This window comes from Lissotriton vulgaris, chromosome 1_2, assembly GCF_964263255.1.
Source record: "Lissotriton vulgaris chromosome 1_2, aLisVul1.2, whole genome shotgun sequence".
NCBI lineage: Eukaryota > Metazoa > Chordata > Amphibia > Caudata > Salamandridae > Lissotriton > Lissotriton vulgaris.
This window is the reverse complement of record NC_141686.1, coordinates 37,295,450-37,308,820: the sequence shown is the minus strand read 5'-3', so window position 1 is coordinate 37,308,820 and position 13,371 is coordinate 37,295,450.

The window sequence follows — 13,371 nt, the reverse complement described above, 5'->3', positions numbered from 1 at the left end:
TTAGTAAGTGTGCGCAGTTTCGCTGTGCTAACTTAAACCGTTCGTTTGTTATGTGGGTTTTTCATCTGTACCCACGGGTTCCATCTTAGATATGGCATCCATTTTGTCTCTTGCCCTCAAGTAGTCAGCGAACGGACGCTGTCCGCTTCGCGACCCTGGGACTCCCAAGATATTTGCGGAAGACACATGTTCTTTGTAAGTGTCTTTATGACGGGGGGGTTGCTGCTGTAAGGCAGGTGGCGCCGCTCGAGGCTCATCTTGCCGCACGGGCTTATTGTCTCAAGCCGTGCATCTCATTAGGCACGTCCCTTTGATGCCTGTATCTCGTGTTTCTCGTTACCTCCCCTTTTACACCCTTTCCGATCTCCCTACTGTCTCCGTCTTCCTCTGCACCTGTCTTCGCTCCTATTTCGATCTACTTTACTGCTGATTGGAATTTGCTAATGGTGGGAAGATGGGTTTTTACAGTTGGGAACCGCCAAATGTTTCCGCACTTATGTCCCGGACCTTGTGTGTTTCAAAGTGACCAAAGCGACCCCTCTGGGAGTTAAATGTGGGAACCGGGTTGTAAACTTTTGTGTTCAATGATTCCTATGGGTAAAAACTGTATAAAAGGAGCGATCCACAGAACCAATTTGAAGCAGTCTCCCCGAACTACACTCGATGTACTTCCTGTGACTTCTGTGTTCCCTGCAGCAAATAAACCTTGAATCTTTGACGCCCAAGGAAGTGTCCCGTGTCTCTGTGACTTGTACGCCGGAGCAGGTTACCCACGAAGGTTTCAGGTGTTGTGCCCTGGCACCGCTGGGTCCAAAAGAACCCAGTCCTTCAGTTGGCGCCCAACGTGGGGCTGCATCAGTGGTACCGGTCCAAGCCCGACGATCGTGAGGAACTTCGTGTGAAATCTCCGAGGGAAGGTGCACCCCGCTTCATCGATCCTGTTGTCGAAATAAGTGGCCCGAAGACTTTTCCCGCGAAGATTCCCGCCTCCGGACGGCTGCGACGGACTGCTGCCCTGACTGTAGACCTGTTTTGGCGCCTGGCGTAGACCTTGGTATAGCGAGACGACTGACGGGCCTTCCTGAGGACGCCATCGATCTTTGAGTTAAGTATTTGTGGGTCGCTCCCAGAGTTCTTGGTTGTTGACACTTTAGCGAGTGTTTTTGTTGTTCACGCTGTGTGAGTGTTTTTGTCGGTGACACTTTGCTAGCGTACTTTGTTGTTGTATTGTTTGACGACTGCAGCCGCCAAAAACCGAGGGTTTTGTTCTTTGCTGGGACTTGGTAAATCCCGTAACCCTTGAAGTTTGTGAAACTCGGCTAGTGTGCGAGATGCCTGGTCGCAGTACTTTGTTCAGTTGTTTTAGACCTTGTGGTGCGGATTCCCTGCTGGAGGACTCGTGTCCGATACCTCCGGTTGGAACTCCTACTTATGACTTATATAGCAAACATGGGCTAGGCCCGATTGCTTTTAACGATTATTGGATTAAATATACAAAGAAAGACGGCGACCTTCGTTGGCCACCTCACGGTAGCTTTGAAGCGTCGATCTTAGATAATTTGGAAATAAAGTTGTTCGAACGTAAATCAAGGCCGGCCATGTTTGATGCCTTTCGGTTGTGGCGCAAAGAAGCCCGACAGAAAGAAATCAGACAGAATAAACGTAGTCAGCGAGATACTGTTGCTACTATAGTGAAGAAAGCTGAGCAGTTTCAGCGTGATAAGGAGGATAAGGATAAGGAAGTGTTTGAGAGACTACAGCGTATGACCATAGATAAATGCTATCCCGCTTTGCCTACGGAGTCGGATAAGAAGGAAGAGGCAGTTGAGGATCCTTTAATGTCCTATCTTATGAAGTCACCACCTCCGTACGTACAGGGTACCGCAGTTCCTGTGGTCCCTGCCGTACCTGTTCTTCCACCTATTGTTCCTCCACCTGTTCCTCAACCTGCACCCGTTCTTCCAACTGTTCCTGCTCCTTTGTCTGTTTCTATTCCTACTGCTCCTCCGCTTCCACATACTCCTGCTCCCGCTACTGCTCCTGTGTTGTTAACCCCTGTTGTTGCTACTGTCTCTACTCCTTCTCTTGTTAGTCCTGTGTCTTACTCTTCTCCCTCTACTCGTAATCGTAATTCTCCCCTTGCGACAAACTTCTTTCAGTCGCTCGGACCTGTTTTTGGGTCTGCTGGTTCTGATGGTCCTCAGAGACGTAGTCAGCTTCCTGGAAACAGAGAACGTGTTGCGCTATATAATATGGCGATGGGTTGGATGGTAAACCCCCTTAGAAATCCACCCCGTGTTGTTCTCGAGACATTTAGTCAATTCAACATACCAACTCAGAGATATGTGTTTGACGAAATGTGCAAGTTCCTACATGATCAGATAGCGGCCGATGCGCCTGACGAGGTGCTGACCGCCCTGTCCGACCTTCGGCTTCAGTTCGCAACTGGACTGATAGTGGATACTAATGTTCGACGTGCTATTGAGCGGTTGCTATCTCTTCGTCCCGCTCCAATTCCTCATGCACTATTTCTGGAGGATATTGAAAAACAACCAGACGAGTCTGGCCAATATCCTATGCGTGAAGTTCCGCCGGTTTGGATACCAGCGGATACTACTGCTAATCCTCAGGTAGCGGCGCATTTTGAGAGAGTGTGGATACACCTCCCATGGAAACGATCGGAAGTGCTTCAGGTGAAACAATCTTTGCCCGATCCTCGTAAAAATCCTACTGGGTATTATAAAGAATTATCGCAGCTCGTAGATGCTACGGTAATGAATCTTGCCGATATCGACATGTTGTTTGGCAACGTCGTACCGCAACCGGTATGGGCTAAGATTCGTCACCAAGATCACGCAAATGAATTAGGTGGTGATTGGGCTGCCATTACAGCGGCAGATGCTGGACAAGTGGCTGCTACTAAACCCGATCAATTGATTATTGCTCTTCCTCAGCGAATAATAACATTAATGAAGACGCTTATGCCAGCCATGAGAGTCAATTGGGACAAGTTGTCAGCCTGTAAGCAGAAGAAAGATGAGAGTGTATCAGACTTCTTTACGAGGTTTGAGGAAGCATTCATTGATCATAGTGGGCAAGATATGGGTACTGAGGGTGGACAACGGTTGTTTGTGGATAAATTTGTGTCGAACTTGCTGCCCGATTTGAGCAATAAATTGAAGAATTCAGAGAGTGCATGGGCCGTTTCTACCTCAGCTCAGATATTGGCTACGGCACAATATTACGAGAATAGAGAGAAAGAAGAAAATGACCGTGCTGATAAAAAGACGAAAGAGCTAAAAACTAAAGTGTTGTTGCAACAAGCGTATCCGCCACGTTCTAATCAGAATGCGCCTCAGCAGAATAGATCACAGTCGCAATCGAATCGATCGCAGTCACGTAATGATTCCTCTTTCCAAAGATCCTCGTTAGGGTACAATCAATGTGCTTATTGTAGACAGGAGGGACATATTAAATTCAATTGCCCTGCTTTAAACGAACGTAATAGTGGTAATTCATCTAAAGGAGGTCGTGGTGGTTCACAACAGGCATCACGTGGTAGAGGTCGTGGTGCTCAGAATGATCGCCCTGACAATTCATCAAATTCTAATAACTGTTTCGATCAACGTGGATCATCGCAAGGACGATCTGCGCAGTACAATGTAGACGATTATTACGTCGATCAGGGAACTGACGACAGTAATTACTAGGACAGCCAAAGACAAGGAGAGGGAGTGGTATCAGTTCCGGTTGATCAGAGAGGGCCTTACGTCGCAGTTGCTACATCGGGCGTCGTTGAGCCTTTTCTGTTGGACACTGGTGCAGCGAAAAGTTCTATCATGCATTCGAAACTCCCTGGCGCACCTTTGTCTGGCTTAACCAATGTTTCCGTTGGATTCTCTGGCGCCCCCGTTAGCAATCCAGTTTCGCGCCCTTTGCCCCTTCAAATTGGGCCACGTGAGCTAGAAGCTCCGTTGATTTTGACTACTGGTTGTGGTGAAAATCTTTTGGGTCTGGATTTGCTTAAACGCTTGTATGCAACTTTGTATTGTTCTCCTGCGGGTGTAAAGCTTACGTTAGGAGAGAGAGTAGTCTCTCCCATGTATTTGTCTCTCGATAAGCTTCCACCGGAATTGAGTTCTCTTCCTGCGTCTTTGTGGGCGACGGGTCCAAATGACGTGGGCCTACTTGATATCTCCCCTTATGTTGTTCAGTTGAAAGCTAATGTGCGATTGCCACGTATTCCCCAATACCGTATCTCCCTTGATGGTGAACGAGCTTTGTTAGCGATCATCTATGACTTGATCGAGAAAGATGTTATTGAGGAAATTCGGGGAAACGTGTGCAATAGCCCTGTACTGCCCATTCTTAAACGTACTGATCCTACCAAACCGCCTGTTTATCGTTTTGTTATCGATTTACGGGAGGTAAATAAAATTGTGGTTCCTCAATTCCCTGTTGTGCCTGACATCACGGCGCTGCTGACTCTGATTCCAGCTACTGCATCATGGTTTTCGGTGATTGATTTGAAAAATGCGTTTTTCAGCATCCCGATTGCCGAAGAGAGCAGGGACCTTTTCGGTTTCTCTCTCGGTGGACGTAGCTTCCGGTTCAAACGCGCTCCTCAGGGCTACTGTGAAAGTCCATCGATTTACAGTCAAGCCTTGAAGGGTCAACTGGATGCGTTTAGGTTGCCGGTTGGTGCGGCTTTAATCCAATACGTCGACGACTTATTGGTGGCTGCCGATACTCAGGACATTTGCAAAATTGCCACGGTGTCGTTGCTGCAACATCTCTGTGAGTTAAATCACAAGGTGTCACCTTCTAAACTCCAATATTGTTGTCAAGAAGTAACCTATCTAGGTCACTTATTGTCAAAGGAGGGAAGGAGATTGACCCCAGAGAGAATTGCAGCGATTGCGCGAATGGCTGTGCCAAAAACCCAAAGAGATGTGCGTGCCTTTCTAGGTATCACGTCGTACTGCAGGCAGTGGATTCCTAATTTTTCATTGCTAGCGAAACCATTGGTGGCTCTTACGTGCAAGGATGTTTCAACTCCTTTACCATGGACGGAAGAATGTCAGAAAAGTTTTTCTGAATTACGTGATGCATTGTGTTCGGCTCCTGTGTTAGGTACCCCTGATTACAGTAAGCCGTTCACGTTATATGTTCACGAGAGGGAAGGTTGTGCTTTGAGCGTCTTAACGCAACCTTTTGGTGGTAAGCAACGTCCATGTGCATATTTTTCCTCGACCTTAGACCCAGTAGCTAGAGCATTGCCGAGTTGTTTGAGAGCAACTGCGGCAGCTGCGGTCTCCATCCGACAATCAGCAGGATTGGTCATGGATAATATGCTTACGGTGATGGTTCCGCATGCAGTTGATACTCTTTTGAATCGAACGAAAACTCAGCACTTGACGAGTGCAAGGTTGTCTGGGTACGAATTGACGCTCTTGGCAAGCCACATTCAGATAAAACGTTGTAATGTCCTAAATCCGGCAACCTTGTTACCAATTAGTGCAGAGTCAGATGAAGTAGCAGAACACGACTGTTACTTGCGGACGGAAGAGGAAACGAAAGGTCGAGTAGACCTTAAAAACACCCCATTGGAAGATCCGGATGGCACTCTGTATGTGGATGGGTCATGTTTTAAGTTGCCGAATGGCGATGTGACTACTGCTTATGCTGTTGTAACATTGAATACTGTTGTTGAGACTGCAAGATTGAATCAGAATTCTGCCCAAGCTGCAGAGCTGATTGCTCTCACTAGAGCATGTGTGTTAGCGAAAGGGAAACGTGTGAATGTGTACACCGATAGCCAGTACGCTTTCGGGTGTAGCGCATAGTTTTGGACGATTGTGGCGAGAGCGTGGTTTCTTGACGTCGCATGGCACGAAAATACAGCATGGCCAGCTTGTGAACGATCTTTTGGATGCATTGACTTTGCCTGCACAAGTTGCAATTGTTAAGTGTAGTGCGCATCGTAAAGTGACGGATGATGTTGGTCGTGGTAATGCGTTTGCAGATGAGATTGCTAAGGAGACTGCCCGGAACCTTAGCACTCGAATGTATGTGACGAGTTCGGTCAGGTGGCCTACAGAATCGAGTATGTGTGAGGATACTATAGAGAGCGTGAAAGCAATTCAGATTGGGGCCACCGACACTGAAAAGACGAAGTGGAAAGAAAGTACGGGAAAGTTGGATGCGAATGGTTGTTGGATTGATTTGTCAGATCAGAAAAGATGGATGTTGCCTGATGCGTATGTGCTGGCCGTTGTGACAATGGCACATGGGTTAGCACATATTAGCGCGAAAGGCATTTGCAAGTTGCTGGCTGCTGTGTGGAAGAATGATGGAATTACGAAATGTGCTGAACGTTTGGTGAAGAATTGTATGGTGTGTATAATGTACAATCCTGGCAAAGGAACCCCAACCCCCCCTGGCAGTTTTGCTCCTCCTTCGTATCCCTTTGAGGTGATTCAATTGGACTTCATCCATATGGAGCGATGCAATAACCTGAAATACGTTTTAGTTGTGGTTTGCGCATTCTCCCGATGGATTGAGGCCTATCCCCTCAAAGACAATACTGCTTTGTCTACTGCGAAAATCCTACTGAAGGAATATTTTCCTCGGTATGGAATGCCTAGAGTCGTGTGGTCAGATAACGGAAGTGAGTTTGTTGGAAGTGTGATGAAGAGTGTGTGTAAGGGCCTTGGAATTAATCAGAAATTCCACAGCGCCAATCATCCCCAGTCAGCTGGATTGGTTGAGGGGTACAATGGCACCCTTAAACTAAAGCTAGCGAAGATTCAGGCTACGACTGGACTTTCGTGGCCTGATGCTTTGCCTCTAGCACTACTGTCAACTAGGGCGACTGTACACTCCCGAATAGGGCTTAGTCCCTATGAGATAGTGTTCGGCCGTCCTGCGAATGTGTGGGGGGTTCCTAGGCCAGGAATATTCTCTGATCTTGAGTATCCGATGTTGATTGACTACTTACATGACTTGACTGCTAAACTGAGGTTAATTCACCAACAGGTTTACGACGCCTTGCCGACGCAGACGGAGGGTCCAGGCCACCAGCTCCAGCCCGGGGACTGGGTGGTTACTCGTAACTTCTCACGCAAGAACAATCTGGACCCCTGATTTGTCGGACCTTACCAGGTACTCCTGGCCACAAGGACTGCCGTTCGTCTTGAGGGGCGGAAAAATTGGGTACATGCTACCCATTGTAAGCGAGTCCCTATTCCTTTGCCGGCAGACCCGTGGGTAAGGAAAGGCATTGCGTCAACAGAAACAGAAACATTGTCGGCGTTTGTACCTTTTAGCGACGCACAGCTGGTTGGAGAACCCTCAGCGCAGCAGAGAGCCACTGTTGAACACTTGTCGGCAAAAGACTCAAGAACAGATCAACCAACTGATCAGCAGGACGCTGTCTCTTCAACGGATCCTTTGTTCGACGAGCAGACACGTCCCGGGAAACATCGATATTCTTTGCGATCTCACACTAAGGACAAATAAAATATTTTTGCTTTGCTAAGTTGACAACTGCATTATCCCCGATTTCCCGTGATCAATTTTGAACATTCGTATCATTGAAATTTTTTTTTGTACATATATCAAGCTTCTTCCTTGTATCTTTTTACTTCCACAGCTGAGAGATATTGTGCTAATATATATACATATTGTGTATCGAAGGCCGTAGGGCCGCGCGCGTACTTCCTTCTGGACAGTAGGTCTTGACGCTAGGTTAAAGGCCGTCGGTTCCTAGGAACTCCTGGGGATTGACTATTGCTGCACAGAACGAAGTGCGTCAAGAAACGTTGCGGACGGTCGTAGGGAATGGCATTTTCGAAGCTGAATGATTTGGAAGGAGCTCAGGCGTACAGAGTCAAGCTGCAGCAACTCAGTCGTACCAAATGTTTCATATTTCAATTGTTTGTGTTGTTTCTGACTGCTTCTGCATTTTTGGCGGGTGGTGTGTATTACACGTTGTCCTACTTTCTACCTTCTACACCTACTCCTACTCCTTACCCTAATCTTACCTCTACTGCTTCTCCCCATTCCTTTCACATGTTACCGGAACACGAGCAGGCTAGACGTGTAGAATTCCGCAACAATTCCTTTATTCAGCTCCTCCATCAGCATCAGTTAGTGGTTAACACTACTAATTGTTGGGTGTGTGGGTTGATGCCACATACTGCGGGTAAGGGAATTCCATATCTGGTGTTACCGTATAGTTCCCAAGGGTCAGCTCGAGCATTCCAAACAATGTTTCGAAGCACACTGGGTTTCCACCCCATTCAAGAACAACGTTCCCCCAACTCTGGTCCTACCTCGTATCAGAGGCTGCTATCGATGGCAATAGAGGATATGGAAGATGAGATCCATGATCCTTTTCTTATCCCTAAAGAGGAGGTACAAGCCTATAGGGTCCTAAGTAGAGGGGAATATAGTATGTTCACTAATGAAAAGCTGCTTAAAAGCTCGCCTCCAATATGGGTCGTACCCCACACTGGTAATCTTTGTCTTGTGGGTCGTGGTTCGCAAGCCCTACCTGGAGCAAGTGCTTGCACTGAAAGCTACGTTCTGCCAATGTTCTCGTCCCCTGTGTTTCTGGCTGCCAAGGGTACATACTTCATACGAGGCGTAATTAGCGAAGAGGACACTGCCGGTCAAGAGGCAGGAGACTTTTTCAAGGGTTTCCTCCCGTTTTGGGGACCTATGGTTAATAGTAGGAACCTGAGACAGTTGACTCGAGTGGTAGAATCGACAGCTAATATTACTGCCAGTGCCCTTGGTAATATCACCACAGAACTTCAGGCGGAGAGACTTATGACGTTACAAAACCGTATGGTTTTAGATGTCGTCTTAGCAGATCGCGGTGGGGTATGTAGGGTGATCCATTCGAGCTGCTGCATTTTCATTCCAGATAATGCTCCTACTGTCTATCAAGCCATCTCGAAGTTGCATAAGATCTCCGAATCCATACACGTGGATGTAGGGGATTGGACGCTACTTGGATGGTTTTGGGGCCTGATATCGACTTGGGGTTGGAAGATTCTGATGATCATCGGAGTTGTGGTAGTGTTCCTGTTCACGTGTTGCCTTTGTGTGCAGTGTGGTCCTGCCTTATGTGGCCTCTGTGCTACAACGTGTATGAGACAACCATCTGTTACCAAGGGGACTCGATTGGACAGAGCTATGCTACAACGACATCTTGATGGTCTGATGAATATCGAATATGATTCCGACTAGTGCTTGCCTACATGAGGGCAAAAGGAGCGTCTGAGGTTCCGTGACAATTGTAAGTGGTGTTTTCGACTCGCACGAATATGGTCGAGTCTTGTATCTATGAACCGCAAATGACGAGTTTAGTAAGTGTGCGCAGTTTCGCTGTGCTAACTTAAACCGTTCGTTTGTTATGTGGGTTTTTCATCTGTACCCACGGGTTCCATCTTAGATACGGCATCCATTTTGTCTCTTGCCCTCAAGTAGTCAGCGAACGGACGCTGTCCGCTTCGCGACCCTGGGACTCCCAAGATATTTGCGGAAGACACATGTTCTTTGTAAGTGTCTTTATGACGGGGGGGTTGCTGCTGTAAGGCAGGTGGCGCCGCTCGAGGCTCATCTTGCCGCACGGGCTTATTGTCTCAAGCCGTGCATCTCATTAGGCACGTCCCTTTGATGCCTGTATCTCGTGTTTCTCGTTACCTCCCCTTTTACACCCTTTCCGATCTCCCTACTGTCTCCGTCTTCCTCTGCACCTGTCTTCGCTCCTATTTCGATCTACTTTACTGCTGATTGGAATTTGCTAATGGTGGGAAGATGGGTTTTTACAGTTGGGAACCGCCAAATGTTTCCGCACTTATGTCCCGGACCTTGTGTGTTTCAAAGTGACCAAAGCGACCCCTCTGGGAGTTAAATGTGGGAACCGGGTTGTAAACTTTTGTGTTCAATGATTCCTATGGGTAAAAACTGTATAAAAGGAGCGATCCACAGAACCAATTTGAAGCAGTCTCCCCGAACTACACTCGATGTACTTCCTGTGACTTCTGTGTTCCCTGCAGCAAATAAACCTTGAATCTTTGACGCCCAAGGAAGTGTCCCGTGTCTCTGTGACTTGTACGCCGGAGCAGGTTACCCACGAAGGTTTCAGGTGTTGTGCCCTGGCACCGCTGGGTCCAAAAGAACCCAGTCCTTCAGGTAAGGGGGAGGAAGGGGAAAGCCCAGCCAAAGCGCAATTTAAAATAAAGCAGTAAAACAGTAATTTACTCAAGAAGCACAAACAGTGAGGTTAAAAACGCACACAGCGCTTACAAATCGCAGCGCAGGTAATGCGGCACCTTTTCCAGGCTGACCGCTGGCTAAACTCGCCTTAAATAGCCGGCGAAATAGAGGAAGGAGCGCGAGGACGCTCCAAGATGGCGCCCGCCAAAAATGCCAGCGTCCCAATCGAAGATGGCGCCTGTCGACGATCTCCACACCACCCACGGAACCCGGACCCACCAAACGGTGGTGATTGTTCCAAAAATTAAATGCAGGTAAGGGGGAGGAAGGGGAAAGCCCAGCCAAAGCGCAATTTAAAATAAAGCAGTAAAACAGTAATTTACTCAAGAAGCACAAACAGTGAGGTTAAAAACGCACACAGCGCTTACAAATCGCAGCGCAGGTAATGCGGCACCTTTTCCAGGCTGACCGCTGGCTAAACTCGCCTTAAATAGGCGGCGAAATAGAGGAAGGAGCGCGAGGACGCTCCAAGATGGCGCCCGCCGAAAATGCCAGCGTCCCAATCGAAGATGGCGCCTGTCGACGATCTCCACACCACCCACGGAACCCGGACCCACCAAACGGTGGTGATTGTTCCAAAAATTAAATGCAGGTAAGGGGGAGGAAGGGGAAAGCCCAGCCAAAGCGCAATTTAAAATAAAGCAGTAAAACAGTAATTTACTCAAGAAGCACAAACAGTGAGGTTAAAAACGCACACAGCGCTTACAAATCGCAGCGCAGGTAATGCAGCACCTTTTCCAGGCTGACCGCTTGCTAAACTCGCCTTAAATAGGCGGCGAAATAGAGGAAGGAGCGCGAGGACGCTCCAAGATGGCGCCCGCCGAAAATGCCAGCGTCCCAATCGAAGATGGCGCCTGTCGACGATCTCCACACCACCCACGGAACCCGGACCCACCAAACGGTGGTGATTGTTCCAAAAATTAAATGCAGGTAAGGGGGAGGAAGGGGAAAGCCCAGCCAAAGCGCAATTTAAAATAAAGCAGTAAAACAGTAATTTACTCAAGAAGCACAAACAGTGAGGTTAAAAACGCACACAGCGCTTACAAATCGCAGCGCAGGTAATGCAGCACCTTTTCCAGGCTGACCGCTTGCTAAACTCGCCTTAAATAGGCGGCGAAATAGAGGAAGGAGCGCGAGGACGCTCCAAGATGGCGCCCGCCGAAAATGCCAGCGTCCCAATCGAAGATGGCGCCTGTCGACGATCTCCACACCACCCACGGAACCTGGACCCACCAAACGGTGGTGATTGTTCCAAAAATTAAATGCAGGTAAGGGGGAGGAAGGGGAAAGCCCAGCCAAAGCGCAATTTAAAATAAAGCAGTAAAACAGTAATTTACTCAAGAAGCACAAACAGTGAGGTTAAAAACGCACACAGCGCTTACAAATCGCAGCGCAGGTAATGCGGCACCTTTTCCTAGTCCACCAGGGGTCTGGTTACATTCTCCTCCTTTTCCCAGATTTTGTGGGCCATGTCTAAAAGAGAGCGTGGTTGCCGACCATACAGCAACTCAAATGAGAATAGCCCGTACTCCTCTGTACTTTGCCACAGATATATAAAAGCAAGGGGTAACGTATCCTCCCACTTCCTGGTTTCTAAATTAAGGAATTTCTTTAGGGTGCTCTTGAGGGTAGCATTGTACCGCTCCACTAAACCATTCGTTTGTCGATGGTAAGCCGCCGTGCGAATTTGCTTGATGCCAAGTTGGATGCATATTTGTTTCATCAGTTTTGGAACGAAGGGGGTTCCTTGATCGGTTAGTATCTCCTTCGGAAACCCCACCAGAGGGAAGATATTAACCATGGCCTTGGCAATACAGGAAGCATTGGGGTGGCGCAAGGCCATTTCCTTCTGATAATCAGGTGGCATAGTCGACTATGACCAACACGTATCGGGACCCAAATCGGGAAGGCAATAAGGGACCTATGATGTCCATTCCTACCCTAACAAAGGGTTCATCTATGATAGGGAGGGGATAGAGGGGTGCCCGGGGTGACCTATATCTGCTGTGCTTCTGGCAAATGCCACATTCGCGACAGTAGGATTTCACCAGCTGAAATATGCCTAGCCAATAAAAATTTTCAAGTATGGAATTTTAATTTTTTTCATTACTGAAATGGTCCCCCAAGAGGTGACTCTGTGCTAAATAAAGGGCTTTGTCACAGAATGGTCCTGGTATGAATATAACTGGGGGGATTGGTCCCCCTTTCTATATAATAGCCCATTCTTTGTAAACAAAAATAGGGACATACTAATCCTCCTGATCTCTAGCTTTTTCCCATGCTCCCTGTAGTAATGGATCCTCCCTCTGGGTGGCATGGAAGTTCCGGTCGGTTTCCCCGGGGTGTTCTCCCGATAGGATCGGGAAGGCAGGGACTGGCTTTGTCTATTCTTTTCTTCTTTGTTTTCGACTCTTCCTAGCTTTTGACGGAGGTTATTCTGGGTTATCGTCCTGAGAGAAGGGCGCAGTTTTCCACCATCTTTCACCTTCATCCTGGGTTTCTTTAAGGAACTGGGATAGGTCTGGATAGTTGTTTCCAATGATCACCTGTTCAGGTAGGACAGGGATGAATCTGACTCGCAGAGAGGAAGCCGAGTCATCACAATGTTGGATGTGTACTTTGGTGGTAGGGTATTGCTTCTTATCCCCATGAACACACTGTATCGTCACCCTGTCGGTGTGGCCAATCCCTGGTGATAGGTCTTGGGGCCGGAGTACACTCTGAAGGCATACCATGTCTACCAGAGCAGAGCAGCTACACGGGGTCTAACAATGGGCAGTCAGGTGATCACAGCGAATGGCTCAGGATTCTGCACTGAAGGGTTGGCGCTGAATAACATATTTTTATTGAGTACCATTGAGTTGGGTAACAATAAACATGTTAATCAGCCCCAGTACACCTTCGGGTGATCATGCGCTTTACAAATACACCTGTTATGTTATAATATGTAAGGGGGTAGAGGAGGCCGATGACCTCCGGTGCCTCCTGGTTTCCAGGGTGGATATTCCCATCCTCTTTGTGTTTCTTGAGCCCTGCTGTAGGCACTGGCGATTTCAACCGCTGTTTCTAGGGTGAGAGGGG